Here is a 17,012-nt window from a genome sequence, read left to right on the forward strand (position 1 = left end):
AATTAATTACTGCACTACATTGTCTACTCCTCTTTAAATATTCAAAAATGGATTATGCTTAATAGGGGGGCATTGGAATAAATACTGGATTTGGAGTTTGAAGACCCCAGTCTGAATCCTGTTTCTGGCACATATCAGCTTAATCTGATCTCAACCAAATTGTTGAACATTTCAAAGTCTCAGTTCCACATTATTAAAATAGGACTAGTAATACTTTCATAACTATTTCATAGGGTTAATTGAAGGAAATTGTTTGAAAATCCTTAAAGGCCTAAAAAAAGTAAATTATTTACTAATTCATGCATCTTGCTTTACTTTCTCCTACCTTCCCTTGATCATCAGTATTTCCACCAAAAGATAGGTAGTAAAGAAAAACTTAAATTCCAACTTGTCAAGGATAGACATTTAATTCTGGTTGAGTTATTATTTCATACCACTGTACTCAACCTGGGCCCCTTTTCTCAAACATTTGCAGCTAAAAGAGCTCCTCCTAGAGATGAGAGCATCATAATTCATTGTATAGTGACTGTGTTTCTTAGAAATATATTTTACAGCTTTCAAAATAATGCACCAATGACATGTAAAATTCAACTGTTTAAATGCAAATTTCACGCTAGAAAGAGATGCCTGGTTTTAATTATTTTGTAAATTGCCTCCAATAAATAGCTTAGTATAGTGGAAATAGCATTGCCCATAAGTCCTATAGTCAACATTTGCTATGTCACTCCTTCAATAAACATTTATTAAGCATCTACTATGTGCCAGGCACTGTTCTAAGTGCTGGAGATACAAAAAAGGGCAAAAGATAGCCCCTACCCTCAAGGAACTCACAATCTAATGGGAGATACAATAGGCTAACATGTACAAAAAAAAACAAAATATAGGATAAATAGGAATTGGTAGTAAAAAGATGGAAGACATTAGAATTCAAAGGAGTTGGGAAAGACTTCCTATAGAAGATGAGATTGGGGCAAATCACATGACCTCTCTGACTCAGTTTCTTCAGCTATAAAAATAAGGACAATAACATTTGCACAAATGAAGATATTTTTTTCTTGTTACTTTTTGATATATATTTTAACTGAATATACTTTGAACCAATGTATCCACTGACCAGGGCTCATAAACTCTGGTGTAAGGTGTGTACTGACCCACTGAGTACCTCAGGAAGTTTTTATTAGGACCCACATATGAAGGTGTGCCACATTTAATCATATCTACACTGGAGATCATGTTCCATCTCTCCGAAACAAATATCCCAGGATGGTATGGCCCTGGAGGTGTGACTCACTTTTTCACTCTATGACTTCCTCTTACCTTTCATATATGAACATTGACAAATTATATAACGTCTCTAGGTCTCAAATTTCTCCCTTATAAAATGGCCCCAATACTGTTTGTGGTATGTAGTATAACCCACAGAGCCTAGGACTGAGAGTTCTTAGAGACCAAATAATAATTGTTAGCACTTAGTGCTTAAGGTTTACAAAATCCTTTGTACATGCTATTTCATCATACATTAATTACAGGAACTCTATGAACTAGGTGCCATTATTATCCCCATCTGTACAGTCCAGGAAACCGACTCAGAGAGATTAAACTGGCTACTCGGGGTTATGTAACTAGTAAATGTCATGTCTGCTTCCATTATGTGATGAGTATGGAATTATGTTTTGCATGATAGCACATGTATAACCAATAACAATGACTTACTATGTCAAAGAGGGAAGATGGGGAAGAGGAAAGGACAAAATTTGGAACTAGAAATATTAGAAAACAAATGGCAAAAATTATTTTTATGTGAAATTGGGAGAAAAATAAAATATTGCTAAGTAAGCAAAAAAAAAACAAAACACAAACTAGTAACCATCAGAGGCGGGTTTTGAACCCAGAAGTATTCTTGCCATACCATTCTGCCTGGATTTGATTCCCAAAGGAAAGATCAAATTAGATGAAGAAAATTTTTCCAGTTTACAGCATGCATTTGGATGTGAAACCAATAGTGCTGATCCCTCATACAGTCCCAGCTTTAGCCATGATAAGAAGCTATTAGGGGTGGGGCTCTCTCTCTCTAAGGGTAAGTATGGTCACCTTATTAACAACAAATACTGGTTTTATAAAAAAATTTCATGATTTACAAAGTACCATCCTCACAGCAAATTTGTTGTTGTTCAATCATTTTCAGTCATGTCCAACTCCTCTTGACCCCATTTGGGTTTTTTTTTTGGCAAATATACTGGAGTGGTTTGCCATTTTCTTCTCCAGCTCATTTTACAAATGAGGAAACTGAGGCAAACAAGGTGTAGTAACTTGACCAGGATCACACTCCAGGCTTGGCACACTATCCACTGTACAACCTAGCTACTCATAGGGCAAATACTGTACCCATTTTGCAAGTAAGGAAATTGATGCTTAAAAAAATAGTTAGCTAAATGATTAGAAAAATTAAACTGCAGCCTAGAGGAATGATGTATTAGACTCAGATTTAACAGGAAGAAGGCTGAATTTTCTAAAGGAACTTGAAAAATTCTTATTACTATTTGAAATACACAGAGGCAACATTCTATTTATGTGACACCTCTGTGGGTCCCCCCTGATCTACACACTAAGCTTTTCATTATATACTGTGCTAGTCTCTCACTATAACAAGCAACTTAGCATTTTTTTCATCCTATCTTATTTTTTTCCTCTACTCTCTTCTCCTGCCTTGAATTCTGTCACTTTTCCCCCTATGGAGTTGCCTAAAACATAAGAATGGAAGAATGGAGGTTGTCAAAAAAAAAAAAAAACATAGCCTAGCCTAACCTTCCTATTTGAGACGAAGGTATAGTAGTTGGGAAGTCAGGCAATGATTCAGAAGAGAGGGGCACTACCCCTGCTTCCTCTCTTGCCCTACCCAGTATGCTGCTGAGCCATCCTTGCTAGACTGGCCTCCCGTGTCCTAAAAATTTTCTCATTTATGATGTATCTCCCCCCCACACTCACCCCTACCCTGCTTGACAGCATCTAATAAATGTGGGTTCTTTCACCTAAAAAAGAGTGGCGCACAACACTGAAAACCCCCTAAAGTGAAACAGAAACAAAATCAAAACCATTATAATTGCAGTCAACTGGATTCTCAGTACAACAGGCAATAATACCAAGAGTCCTCTCTATTCCATTAGCAGCACAATAGCCTGAAACACCTGGGGTAATTTTGGTCCGATTCACCTGTCTTGCATTCTGCTTTAACCAGAGCTTGTGAAAGCTACTTACATACATGACTGTAGGCCACATCTTGAGCTAATATGAGTGCTCCATATGCTTTGGTTTGTTTTTAGAATTCTAGTAGGGCTTAAACTCTGTTTATAGATTGCCCACCCTTTACTTTGTATACTATTCTGGAGGAAAAATGGTCTAACTCTTTGCCAAGCTTTCTTCCCTCATTACATAATACATCCTTTTCTCTATTGTGTAATAATGAGTTAATGCTTCCAAAGTGCCTGGATTGTTTTTAAAATATCTCCTAGTCAAGAAGAGAGGATTTGAGGCTATTCCTTCTGAAATTTTCCGAGTTTCCACTTGGGTTACTCTCCATGATGATTGTAGAGAGGAGAGGAAACAGCATCTCCCAACAGAAAAGGGCTTCAGCGGCAGAGTGGCAGAGTGGATATGGCATTGGAATTGGCATGAGCAAGACGTGACATCGAACATCACCTCAGATACTTGCTCACTACAAGAGTCTGGACAAACCACTTAGCCTCTCCCTGCCTTGTTCTCCATCATAAACTGAGGAAGGTGGACACAACAGCCTCTAAGGTTCCTTTCGGCTCAAAATCTAGGGTCCTATGACTGTCTTCTGAGTTAGGGACATTAGCAGGTCTGAAAAGTTTACATTGTTCTTGCCACCAATAGCTCTATGAGCTATAGCCCTTAAGGGAGGAATCAGTTCTAAGTCAGACACATCCATTATACCTGAGAAATATCAAAGGAATTCCCTTCTTTTCCCTTTCCCCCATCACTACTTTGAGTTTCTATCATCTTCTTCCTTCTTCCCTGCCTACACTGATATAGACTTTCTAGAAGCCTTTCACGTTTCTGTCCTTGATGAGTCTGCCAGAGTATTCAGACAGCTTAAGAGGGAAGGGTAAATCCCAGGGCCAATTCTTCCCTGCTGCTGTTTCCTCTATCTGCACATATTCCGGTATTGCCATTTCCTTATCATCATCTCCTCGCCCTTGCTTCCTAGCCCCCAGTATCACCACCATAAGGAATTTATGTTGTGGGGACAGCAAAGCAGCTGCTTCAGGAAATCAACCAGCCTTTCTTTCACTCAGAGACTGCTCTGTGCAGAAGACAAAATCTGGAAATGGAATTTTTGATGGTATTTGTTTGATTGGCTCGTTCCACTGCTGGTGCAGAACTGTTGGTCATCAGCACAAGCTGGGGTAGTCTTTTGTGGCTTCTCTCTATTCCTCTGGTTTCCCAATATTGGGGATGGGTACGTCCCTAGGAAAGGCTTAGATGCTAGAATGTGCCTTGAACTGCCGTAGGTTTGGGGCACAAAGAGCATTCGACAGTTTCACCGCGAGGCCTCAATGTCATAGGGCACATGACAAGCTCCAATTTGAACAATTCCTTTCCAACTATTTTCTATTTTTCCAGATGTGCCCATGTCAGAGATCAAAGGATTCAAACCACCCCCAGATCCTCTCCTGCTCTTCATTCAAGAGTATTGTATATCTTATAACATCCAGGATGATATTAATCTTGTCTTTAATATCAACTTTTCTCAAAAGCTTACATTATCCCTTTCCATATCTAAGGATGCATTACCATGTTACTTAGAAAGCCTTGGCTTAGTGGGGGGAGGAAAGGAGGTAAGACATAGAAAGGACCTTTTTTAACTCCTCTTCCATTTCTTAATGTTAAAAGTCAAAATAGTTTAAAAATATTTCAGAGTAATACATGTATAACTCATATCGAATCACCTGCCAGCACAGGTAAGGAGAAGGGAAGAAAGGCAGGGAGGTAACTTGAGGCTATTCCCTCTGAAATTTGAGTTGCGACTTGGGTTACTTTCCATAATGAAGCCATCATATAACTTGGGAAAACTTGCATGAAATTTTGTTATAACATGCAATTAGTTAAAAAAATAGATAAAAATATCTTCCCCAAAAATAAAAAAAAATCTTTCAGAGGAAGTATAGGATATATTGGGATAGTGGAAAAGTTTTCTATTCTGCAAGACCCAAGGGTAGAAGAAAGGAAGGAGGGGTTAGAACAAGCATTTATAAGTGTCTACTATGAGCCAGGCACTGTATACTTTACAAATTTGAGCATCATGACAACCCTGGAGGATAGGTGCTATTATCTCAACTTTACAGATGAGGAAACTGAGGCAGATGGAGATCAAGCGATTTGCCAAGCATCACACAGATTGCGTCTCAGTCCACATTTGAACTCATGTCTTCCTGACATGACTCTAGGCCCAGTGCATGCTCTATCCACTGAACCTCCTAGTTGAAATTTTCAGTCTAAGGCAGCAAGTAGTGGCAGTAATAATGAGAGTAGATGGATCTGCCCAAACAATGGAGATTCTTAAAATGGGGTCCACAGAACCTGGTTTAAAAAGATAAATGGATCCATCCATATTCCATAGGAGACATGTATATGCATATGTATGTTATAAATATACACAAGCACATATATGTAAACATCTCCAAGGTAAATATATGGTAATTAAGGGAGGGAGACACAAGCAGCTTGAAAGTTTGGCCATCCTAGGCACTTCATCTATGTCTCCTAACTAATGCAGGAATCCATGAATTTCCCTGAGACATACTTCAAGGTTGTTGGCCCTGTTTTTATTTCTGTTGCAACTTTTTTTGGCTACAGAAAAGTCACCCTGAAAGTGAGGTAAACTGGAGGTCACACAACATTCCAGGAACAGAGCTAGAAACTTGGGAGCCCCGATTCCAAGGCTTCCTTTCTCAATGAGCTGCCAGTGTCCAGAGCAATCACTGTGTGCCACATTTTTAACCGGGTCCCCCCCCCCCACCTCGTCCCATCCTTTGTGGGGCCAGAACATCAAGCATATTTCAGGATTAAAAATAATTCCCCATGAGTCAATTTCTAAAATTTGGCAGGTCTGTGCCAGTCAGCAAAATGTGGCTACAACCCAGAAACCTAATCTAGCAGAGTACAGGACAGTGAACCCCCGCTTTGCCCTGGCCGTCCCCCAGCAGCTTCCCATCTGAATGAAGGTTCTCTCCCTGAAAGAGGGGAGGCTGGTTTCTGTGTGAGCAGCTGCTCTTTTCCCCAAGTTATTATTCTTTGGGAACAGAAGTGTGGGCATCCTGTTCTACTGATTGAAAAACTAGGCAACCAAAGGGAATTCTCCAAGGTTATTTCACAGGAAATTTGCTTTAAAAAATATTAGGAGAGATCTGGTCCATCCCAGCTGGGCACAGCAGACCAGGAATGACCATTCTCTACCCCCACGCCCAATTCTCACACAAAGGTAGCCAGGAGGACAGGGAAGGTGCTGAGGAGACAAAGATCTGGCTGAAGGTGGAGGAGAGGGGAAAACAATGGTACTAGCAGGATTCCTTGCAAAGGTGGGGGAAACACCAAGACCAGCTTCCCTTGTGTCACAATTTTGCCTAGGACCAGCCCTGCTTGCAGGGTTGGGAAATAAGTAGAATGCTGACTAAGCAACTTTAGCCAGCTCCCACTGCAGGGAGCAGTGAGAGCAGCAGAAGTGGGGAAGCTGACCACTGCAGGTGGACTAGGGAAGGGAGTGTTGGCAGGAAGCAACTTTGACTCTCATCTCACAGAGGGTGGCTTTAGCTGTAAGGTAAGATGGGAATATATTAGGAAAGGAGGACAAGCAGGACGAATCCATTTGTTGCTCCTGTGGCTTAAGCTACCTCAAATGAATATTTTTTTTCGTGCCTAGAATATTTAATTAAAGGGATCTTGGCACTTAATGGGATATGATTTGGTGGAAACTAAGAAGAAACTGGCCTGTGAGTCTAGATCAGAAGTGTCATACGTAACACCCCCTTCCTAGTACGGCCCCAACAAGATGCAAATGTAATTGGGAAATATTTATTTCTTTCATTTAAATTTTTTATTTTATTTTTTAAAATATTTTCCCATGTTTACATGATTCATTTTCTTTCCCTCTTCTCTTCCCTCCTAGAGCCAACAAGCAATTCCAATGGGTTGTACAAATGTTATTTGATACCTATTTCCATTTTTATTTTTTTATTTTTATTTTATTTTTATTGGTTCCATTTTTCACTTTTACCTTAGAGCAATCTTTTAAAGCTGAAACCCCAAAGCATATATCCATATAAACAAGTAATAAGTCATAAGTTTTTCTTTTGCATTTCTACTCCCACACTTCTTTCTCTCAGTGTGGATAGTGTTCTTTCTAATAAATCCCCTGGGATTGTCCCAGATTACTATATTGCTACTAGTAGTAAAGTCCATTACAGTGGATTGTTCCACACTGTTACTTTCTGTGTACAATGTTCCCTTGGTTCTGCTCATTTCACTCTGCATTAGTTCTTGGAGGTCTTTCCAGGATATAGAAATCCTCCAGGTCATGTATTCCATCACCATCAGATACCACAGTAATTGGGAAATAGTTAACAAAAATTAAAATACATTAAAATAGAGGTAATATTTTATTTAAAATTAAGTCAATATGCAGTCCTTAAGGATCCTTATGTGTGAATTAGTAGCCTCCATTTCTCTTTAAGTTTAAAATCACTCATCTGAATGTTGGGTTTAGTTCTACTGACGAATCTCTCTTCTATCCCCTCCATTTTCCTTTCCCCATCTCTCTCTCTCTCTCTCTCTCTCTCTCTCTCTCTCACTCTCTCTCTCTCCCATTTTAGAATTAGTTCTGTGTATTGGTTCCAAGGCAGAGGAGTGATAAAGGCTAGGCAATGAGGGGTAAGTGACTTGGCCATAGTCACACAGCTAGAAAGATCTAATTTGAACCCATGACCTTCCATCTCTGCATCTGGCTCTCGATCCACTGAGTCACCCAGCTGCCCCCATCCAGGCAACTCTCTTAAAGAAAAGCTATCACTCTGCTTGCATAAGGGGAGTTTTTTGTACCATTGAAGACAAAGGTCTAAGCCATTCTCCCATAAAAAGCCACTTTTGTGAAATAATAAAAATTATAAAAATAACTAGTATTTATATAGTGCCTAATATGTGCTAGGCACCATGCCAAGGGATTTACAAATATTGCTTTATTTGATTCTTACAACAACCTAGGAGGCAGGTGCCATTCTTAACTCCATTTTACAGCTGAGAAAAATAAAGCAAGCAGAGGTGGGACCTTGGACCAGTCATTTAACAATTGGTGTCTGGAACTAAATTTGAACTCAGATTCTCCCCACTCTGGGCTCAGCACTCTATCCACTGAGATACCAGCTGCCTCCATATATGTCTATCTTTTCTGTAGATAAAATGTAAACTAATTGTTACAGATAGAGAGTTAGAGGCAGAGTCAAAGATAATACAGACATATCTACAGTGTCTAGTACATAGTAATTGCTTAATACTTTTTAATCAATAAAACAATTCATTTCACCTATATGGATCTCAATTTCTTCATCTATTAAAAAAAGGGACTTGAATGTTATGGGCACAGAAAGGGATGCTGATTTCAAAGAAACTTGGTAACTCTATGATTCCATGTTTTTCTATCATGGGGCAGGGGGGGGGAGCACTCTATAAACATCCTGACACTTTTATCTAGAGTGTCAAACTTTTGATTCTTTTTTAGAAAGCACAATTATCACCTGTTATAAGGGTTACCCCATCTAAATGTACAATACTTTTGGAAGGAAGTATTCAACACCTACTACATATTAGGCACTGATCTAATCATTTTTATAAATATAATCTCATTTGAGGCTCCCAGTACTCTATCCATATACCACCTAGTTTCTAAAAATAGTAATAGCTAACATTCATATGATGCCTACTATGTGCCAGGCACTATGCTAAGCACTTTTTAAAAATTTTATTTGAGACTCTTAACAACCCAGCAAGAGAGGTGCTATTATTATCCACATTTTACAGGGGAGGAAACTAAGGTAGGGAGGCTGAGTGACTTTCCCAAGGTGGCAAAGTTAGTATATAAGGCAGAATTTAAATTCAGGACATTCTGACTCCAGGCTCAATTAGCTATTTATTATATCACCTCCAGGGCAATAACGGAAGTGGAAGTGGGGGGGGGGGGGAAGGCATAGCCTCATTGTTTAGTTCAAGAATCCTGAGATTTGGTTTAGCTTTAATAATGTTTTATTAATGCCAGTTAATGAACATAATTATTAAAAGTATAAGGAATTTGTGAAAATAATTGCCATTTAGATAATGCTTTACTTTTTGCAAAGCACTTTACGTACATCTGAACCTCCAGCAACCTTGTACAAATGATGAAACTGAGCCTGAAGCTCAGGTCGGGCAACTTCCTCATGGCTAGACAACTATCACATGCCAGTATTAGAACCCCAGATTCTGTGACTCTGAGGTTGGCACTCTCTCCACTGTGCTACTCTGCTTTCCATGCATTCCACAGTAAACAGAGTAGAGCTCTAAAGGTCAATAAACTTCTAGAAAATAGCTAGTATTGCAGACTGGGATTTTGTTTCTTCATTAAACACCAATAATTTGTAAGTATTATGCAGGATGTAATATCTAAGATAAAATGCTACTTCGCATTAGCAGAGTTAGCATTTTAAATGCTTAAATAACATTAAAAACTCAAATTACCTTCATTATGTAGACTAAAACAATTTACAGAAATCATGGCACATCCTCAAATCAAATCACATATCAGACCAGCAACACTACCCAGATAACTCCTCCTATAAACTACTTTGTCCAACCCCCTGGATAGAGTACTTTATTTTTGTAACCCATCAATAACCATTATCAAAAGTTATTAACAAATGACAAGCAACTTTTGTCACTAAGGCTGGGGTTTTCACCCAGTATCAGTGAATTAATTTTTTCTGATAACTCTCTCTCTCTCTCTCTCTCTCTCTCTCTATATATATATATATATATATATATATATATAAATTTCAGTATAACTGGCTTCCTTTGTAATCTTTTGATTTTCAAATTTTAAAATAATATTTTGAGAAGAGTTTCATAGGCTTCATTGTCTGCTAAAAGAATCCATGATACAAAAAAAAAAAGTTGGAGGAGGAAAAAGGAAGAGTGTCTTTGATGGTAACAAGAGATCCAAGTAAAAATAAAATAATTAGAAATATTTTTTACCACTCTCAATAATTGACATAAAGGTTAATTATGGAGTTATAAAATCATAGATTTAGAATTAGAAGCAATCTTAGGACTCACTTAATATAACCCCCCCCTCCCATTTTATAGACATGGAAATTGGAGGCCAATGAAGTTAAGTAACTTGCCCAAGTTCATCAAAGTTTTAAGGAAAAGAGATAGAATTCAAACTCATACTTACTATGACTGCTTAGTCCGTTCACTTTCCACTATACTTTGATATGGTATTTAGTTCCTATGGTAGAAATTCACAAGAGCATTTTGACCAATTTTAAGATAATCATTTTTTTAAGTACCACTATAAAGCAGCTAGGTGGCTCAGTGGGGGGGGGGGGGGGGTGAGAAAGCAAGAGAGCCAGTGCTAGGTCTGGAGACAGGAGATTCTGAGTTCAAATGTGACTCTAGATACTTCCTGACTGTGTGACCCTTGGCAAGTCACTTAAGAGTAATTTCCCCGTTCTCATTGCTCTTCAGACTGGGAACCAATATGATTTTAAGACAGAAGGTAAGAGTTTAAAGAAAAAGTACCACTTGCTTGGGGAAATTACATATAAAACAAGAATATTAAGATTAAAAATTGGAAGGAATTCCATTTTGTATTACAATGCAAAGAATTATGTCCTAATGCCCTCCCTGCAACAGTGTATGCTCTATATTGGAAGGTAGACTAATGCCCTTCACATAGTAGGCACTTTAAAAGTGTTTCTTGCTGAATTGGTAACCATTAACCCTGGGATTTCTCTCTCATCATCCTGTTTCTTTAAGTGAAGATAGTTCACAGAATTATTGACTCAGAAAAATGGAAGAAAATCTTAGAGATCCCCTCACTCAATTCCCTACCAAGGTAATAAATTTCCCCTAGTTAATACTATATTCATTGTCAAAAATAATTAAAATTTTAAAAATAATCCTGTATGAAAAGGGTGGACATCATATTTAACTTTCTGATGTGTAAGGTAAGAAACAAACTAGTAGCTATGTGCCCTGTCCTTTAAGATACTACAATCTGAACATTCCTAATCCCATCCAATATTTTCCACCTCCTCCTCCTTCTCTTTCTTCCTCCTCTTTGTACCCAGTTTCATAGTCACGTATTTCCTTAATTATTACAGATTAGATTGACAGTGACCCAGTGTGATCAAAGATAGAATCTAGTATTTTTCCTTAAAAGATTTAGACAAGTTGAGGCCTTTGGTAACAACACCCAGGTGTGGAGTGTAGAACTAGAAATTGTTTAGGCTCAGTTATAAAATATTTGTCCTTACTATAGGATGAGTATGATTTCACTAGTTTGTTAATATATGACTTCACCAAGAAGAAACTCGTTTTTTGAGGTTGAGAACTGCTCTTTAAATTAACTCCACTCAAGTGGGAATTGACATTTTGAGGCAAAGGCTGAAGTTGCCATGAGGGTCTGGGATTGGTAGCAGAGATCACTTGATTCTCCTAAAGAAGGTACCCCAGTAGCATTTCTCCCAGAGGAATGAACTTTTCCTGCCCACAAGCCTCTGGGTCCTCGGAAGCACGCACAGGTCTCTGCACGAAGCGGCAAGACAAGAAGGTGGAGGCCATCCGAGGGAGGGCAGCTCTTGACCTGTGAAGCCGCTATAAACTTTTTCCCATCAGAAATATGGTTAATCAAACCTACCAGTAGGCACGGGCGCGCCAAAAGAAAGACGAAAATCTGCGCTATGTAGCAAAGCAACACTAGAGAGAGGGGGGTTTCGCTTGAGCAGGCATAGTCACCACACAGCAGATCGCCTGGAAGCTGACTTACTCTCAACCCCCGCAACACGGGCGCGCGCGCGCGCGCGCCCACACAGTCATACATACACTCACTCACTAACTGCACACTTGCGAGGAAGATCCTGTGGACGTTCTGCTGTATCCCTCCGGGAGCTCTTAGCAGAGCTGCTTATCTCTTTGAACCCCATAGATGCAGAGCTCCCAAAGTACACTCAATTGCGCCTGCAGCTACCCTTCTCCCCCCAGCGTCCAATCCAACTGCCCTTTGCAGGAGCGCCTCAAGTTGCCCACTTAAGCCCCATCACCACCCCCGGGCCGAACTCCTGCCTTCCACCCCCTCAGCCTCTTGACTTTTCGGGCGGAGCCGCCTCCTTCCAAGTCCTCTTCTCGCTTCTTTACAGGCGGGAAGGAGCTTTCTTGCATGTCAGTGTCTACGGAAAACGCAAAACCCTATTACCTCCATCTTTCCACCTCTAAGACCGCCAGCTCTTCACTCTGGGGGAGGGGGCACTCCAAGGTCACCAGGTGAAGTGTGATTCTCTTAAACTCCCAACCTCACCTTTTCCAGCTCAGCCCCCTTTCACCACATCTCCCCCTCCCCCGCACGCTCTTCGGAATCTCCTGCTTCCCACTTCTCTTCCTTTATTATCCCCCCAATGTTTCATCTCCTTCCCCTCACTCCCCCGAAGTTCTCTCTTCACACACCTTCGGTTCCATGTGGGGGACGAGAGGAGAGGAGGAGACTTTCATCCTACTTTCCACTGACTCCAGGGGAAGGGTTTAGCAAATCAAGGCAAACTTCTGGTGCCACTTACCTAAGGTTCTCCTCGGGGCTCCCGCCCCCTAGGCACCCCGCGCCTCGCCTCGCTCTCGAGTGACTTCACTTTGGAGAAACGAACCCAGCGTGCAGGCATCACCCAGAGCAGCGCGGCTGCGAAATGTGCAGGGTGCCCCCTTTGAAAGGAGGTGACAAGGCTGGCTTGTGCTGTCACGGACGCAGCCGCCGCCTCTTCTGGGTTCTAGGTCCTCACCGAGACGGAGTCTGTCAGCAAAAGCCCCAGCAGGTGTAGCAAGACAGAACCTTTCCGCGCAGCCCGGGGTTATTGCGCAAGGCGCTGCGCGCCCTGCTCCGCGGCTTGCCTTTTTCTAGTAGAGTTGCAGTTTCAGTTCATGCCAGGACTGCAGCACTAGCTCCGACCTCTTCCGGAAACGACTTTCAGTTCACCTGGTCCTCTGGCTGGAGCAGTGCAAAGCCGGGCTCACCGGCTAGCGGCATGGCACTGGGTGCAGTGGGGCGGGAGGGAGGAGGAGCGGGAGGCGGCCGGGAGCTGTGACTGCGCCTCCAGCTTCCTCTCCAAGGAGCGCGCAGCCTTCTCCAGCCGCTCTCCTCGGGACTGCAGTCCTGACGTCACCCCCCGCCCCCCCGCGGAGGAGATACGAGGCGGGTGGGGTGGAGTGTGTGTGTGAGTGTGTGCGTATGTATGTGAGTTTGCGTGTGTGTCTGTGCGGTGGGGGCGTGGGGGAGGGGGAAGAAAGGAGTTCGAAACAGCAGCTGGAGCTGGAAAAGAGCCACTAGATCTAAAGAGGGAGAGCTACCCTAACAGTCGTGGGGCGGCGACTTCGGATTTGGGGTGCGGGTGTAGGGGACACTAGAGAGTCGGGACGGGAGGGAGGAGGTGGAAGAAGCAAGCTGGGGTGGAGGAGCAGCCGGAGTTGGCGACGCACTTCATCACAAAGTTAGCGGATGGAACTACGCCGTGCTTTGCTTAGCTTCGTTTACTAGCATAGGGGAACGAAGGAAGGGTGGGAGATGGGTTGGTTAGCAGATGTCCAGTTGCGGGTGGGAGGGGGCTGAAGGTTGCAGGCTAAATAAAAAGTGATGAGACAGACCGAAGGGGTGGACAGCCATTGCTAGTGCAGAGCATCACCAGGCTCTCTCAGCCTCTTCCCTTTGCCCCACAATGTCCCCTAGAGGATGCAAGCTTATATGCGCAAAGGGCACCCCTAAAACCCTTGGAGCCTGGCAGTTAGTTCAACTCCAGGCTAGTTGTAGTACAGAAATGAACGTGACCCTTGCCCCAGGATCCTCCCAGGTTTCCAACCTACTCGCCCCACCCCTCTCCAGAGTAATACGTTAGGGGTCATCAAAAGCTACCGAGGAGAGACACTTCAAGTGTGAGGTTCCCAGTTGAAGCTAATCCCACTGATGAACGCTGCTACCCGTGTTTTTTTCTGCCCAATTCGGAGGGTACGGAGCTAAGGGGGAAGCACGGGGAGGAAAGCATTGCATTTGGGAGTTAGAAAGAGAGAAACCCGCTAACACCTCGGGTGGAAGCTTGTTTAGGGTTCTTTCTTTCCTTCTCCATCTTCTTCCTCTTGCCAGCTCCTGCGCCTTCAGGGGGAGCTAAGATTTAAAAAATTAAATAGTCCCTTCCTTTATTGAAGGGACCCAGTCTGCAATTTTCTCCCCTCCCCAGACAAGAATAGCCAGTGGGTTTCAGGAAGTCTCTGCATGGCTAAAAGTTGTCCTCCTCACTATAACCCCGACTAGCTGTGGCTGCTGGACGCGCCACAGCTGTGTCCCGGCCTTCTCTCCCCGAAGCGCCGCTGTCCGGCTAGCTCTCCCCGGCACTGGGCAGGCGCTGCCTGCCAAGGCTGACTCCTCTCATCTTGCCTGGAATAGGTAATGAGCGCCAGAGCCCGCTGTCAATTTCACTTGTCAGCTGCGCAGCACTAGCTACTCCGCCATGGCCGCCGGAGCCGCCGCCAGCAATTTTGCCCCCGTCAGGTGGCCGCGGTTTTTAACTGCGATTTTCATTTCTACCTGATTCCAGACCTGTCTATTGTTAGTGGGATGCTTACTCGTTCTTTTAAAGCGTCTAAAAGTGTGCTGAGGAGGGGTGGGGAAATGGATAGAAAAGGGTTTAAACCCAGGAAACTCACATTTTAAAATAAAGTTTTAACTTTTTAAAGTTACTTGGAAGAATAGCAGAGAAACTTACTGAAGGATCAGAAAGTTTCTCGGCCATCTTCTGCCTCCAATCCAGAGCACCGCTAGCCGATTAACAAAACATCAGCTGATACGTTTGCTTGGACTTTAGCCTGATGGTGAAATTGACCGTCTTTCACTCATAGCTCCTTTGGCTAGCGGAGGGATGCCTGGGAAAGCGAAATGGGAGATTCTGAACCATACTACAAAACTGGGGATATTTTTGCCTGTAGGGTGAATTTTCAAAGTACGTAAATAAATCATCGTGCTGAACGTCCTAATTAGGATAATGCAATGTCAGATTAGGAAATTAGGCCATTGCCCTCTAGCTCCCCTCTTTCTTGTTGCAGATCTTTAGAGAATAAATTACAGAACCACAACCCGCTGTCATCGTTCATGAATTACATAACCAGAATCCTACTGAACATTCACTTTCAGAAACAGTAATGCCTTTGCAGCAAGACTTTCTGAACATGCTAATTCTGGTTAGCACTAGGGAATTAAAGTCATTCACAGACAATTTTTTTAAAATAATAAAATGTCGTATATGAAACAAAGGAGCTTCCCCAAACTATCCTAAAGCTGATTCTTATCCAGTTTTACAGACTGTTATATTAATTACATAATAAATATTCTGCATTTGTGTGTATACACAGATAATCATTCCTAAAGCCTGGCTTTCCATACCCCCTGTCAAACTACTTCTAACCAACCTACATGAAAGAAAGGCCATTCCTTGACTTAAAAAAAAAAACAATTAACGTTTTATTATTAAGTTAAATTAACACAGGTGAACTCTTGAAACTCCACAAAAACTTGATGTAGTAACAATTACTGGTTTTAAGTAGAGGTAATTTGATGTGAATAATTTATAATCGATAGGATAAGGGACTGGACCTTTGATGACTTTAGGATACTCCCTCTACCAGTACTCTTTAGGATCTTCTCTATCAAACAGTAAACATTTATTAACTTTTACCATGTCCTAGGCCATGTACTAAGTGCTGGGATATAAAAAGAAGTAATAGACAGATCCTGCCCTCAAGAAACTCATAGTCTTAGAGAAAGATGTTGATTGCTATTTTAGTGTAAAAAAAAATAAAAGTTGGCATTTAGAGACTTTGTGGGATTTTACAACAGCAGCATTTCACTTATACTTGGACCTATAATTTGCTTAGGAGAAAAAAGTAATGCTCCAAGGCATGATCGTTTCTTTTGGGGTGAGCCCTAATCATTGTGAGAAGAATTAAATTCTAGGTATAATTCCATAATAATGACAAAAATGTTCCTGTGTTTCTTAAAGATAATAAATACTTGTTGACAGTCCCAACAAAGGAAATTAATAACAAGGAAGAGAGTGCAAGGAAGAATGTATGCTCCTTGAGAGTAGGGATTATTTCATTCTTTTTCTTTGTAACCCCAGGATGGCACAATACCTGGCATACAGTGGTCATTTAATACGATTGATGAAAGATATTTTCTAGAAAAGATAATGAAAATGCCAAGAATAAGAACCTCTGAGATGGGAATTTTGTAGCCTAGCCTTGACTCCTTGATAAAAGAAAAGAAAATAATCACTGTCACAACAACAACCCACATCCTATCAAAGGATTGCTATTACAATGCCAGGTAATCATGTTTACAAAGAAGGAACATTTCATCTACAAGAAGGGAGAAGAATTCTTTTAAGTTAAAATACCAGTGACTTTTCATTAAACTGTGCATAGTAAACAAGTTTCTTATCTAAACTCTCCAGCAAATACCTTTGACTAACATCTGTCGCAACCCATAATTCATTTCCCATTTACTCCCCAGCTCCGAAGCTTTCATGGGAGCTGAGATGTTTCCTTCCATCTTTCTGGATGTTGCTTCTCACTTTCTGTGATAGAGAAAGAGAAAAATAATCTTTTAGAACTCCCCATTCTTTCTGTGTATACTTGATAATATTAACGTTGTGTTT

At 41.4% G+C, this 17,012-nt stretch overlaps 1 protein-coding gene across 1 annotated transcript in view; it reads right to left on the reverse strand.

Moving 5' to 3' along the window:
- The window catches only part of KIAA1217 (KIAA1217 ortholog), a 1,016,332-nt gene extending 1,002,971 nt beyond the window's left edge, over positions 1-13,361 (reverse strand). Inside the window, exon 1 of the mRNA XM_056800101.1 lies at positions 12,879-13,361. The gene's annotated coding sequence lies outside the window, so the exon portion shown is untranslated. The remainder of the gene's footprint in view (positions 1-12,878) is intronic.
- Positions 13,362-17,012: the final 3,651 nt, after the last annotated feature.

The sequence above is a fragment of the Monodelphis domestica genome, chromosome 5 (assembly GCF_027887165.1).
Source record: "Monodelphis domestica isolate mMonDom1 chromosome 5, mMonDom1.pri, whole genome shotgun sequence".
In the NCBI taxonomy this organism is placed as follows: Eukaryota; Metazoa; Chordata; class Mammalia; order Didelphimorphia; family Didelphidae; genus Monodelphis; species Monodelphis domestica.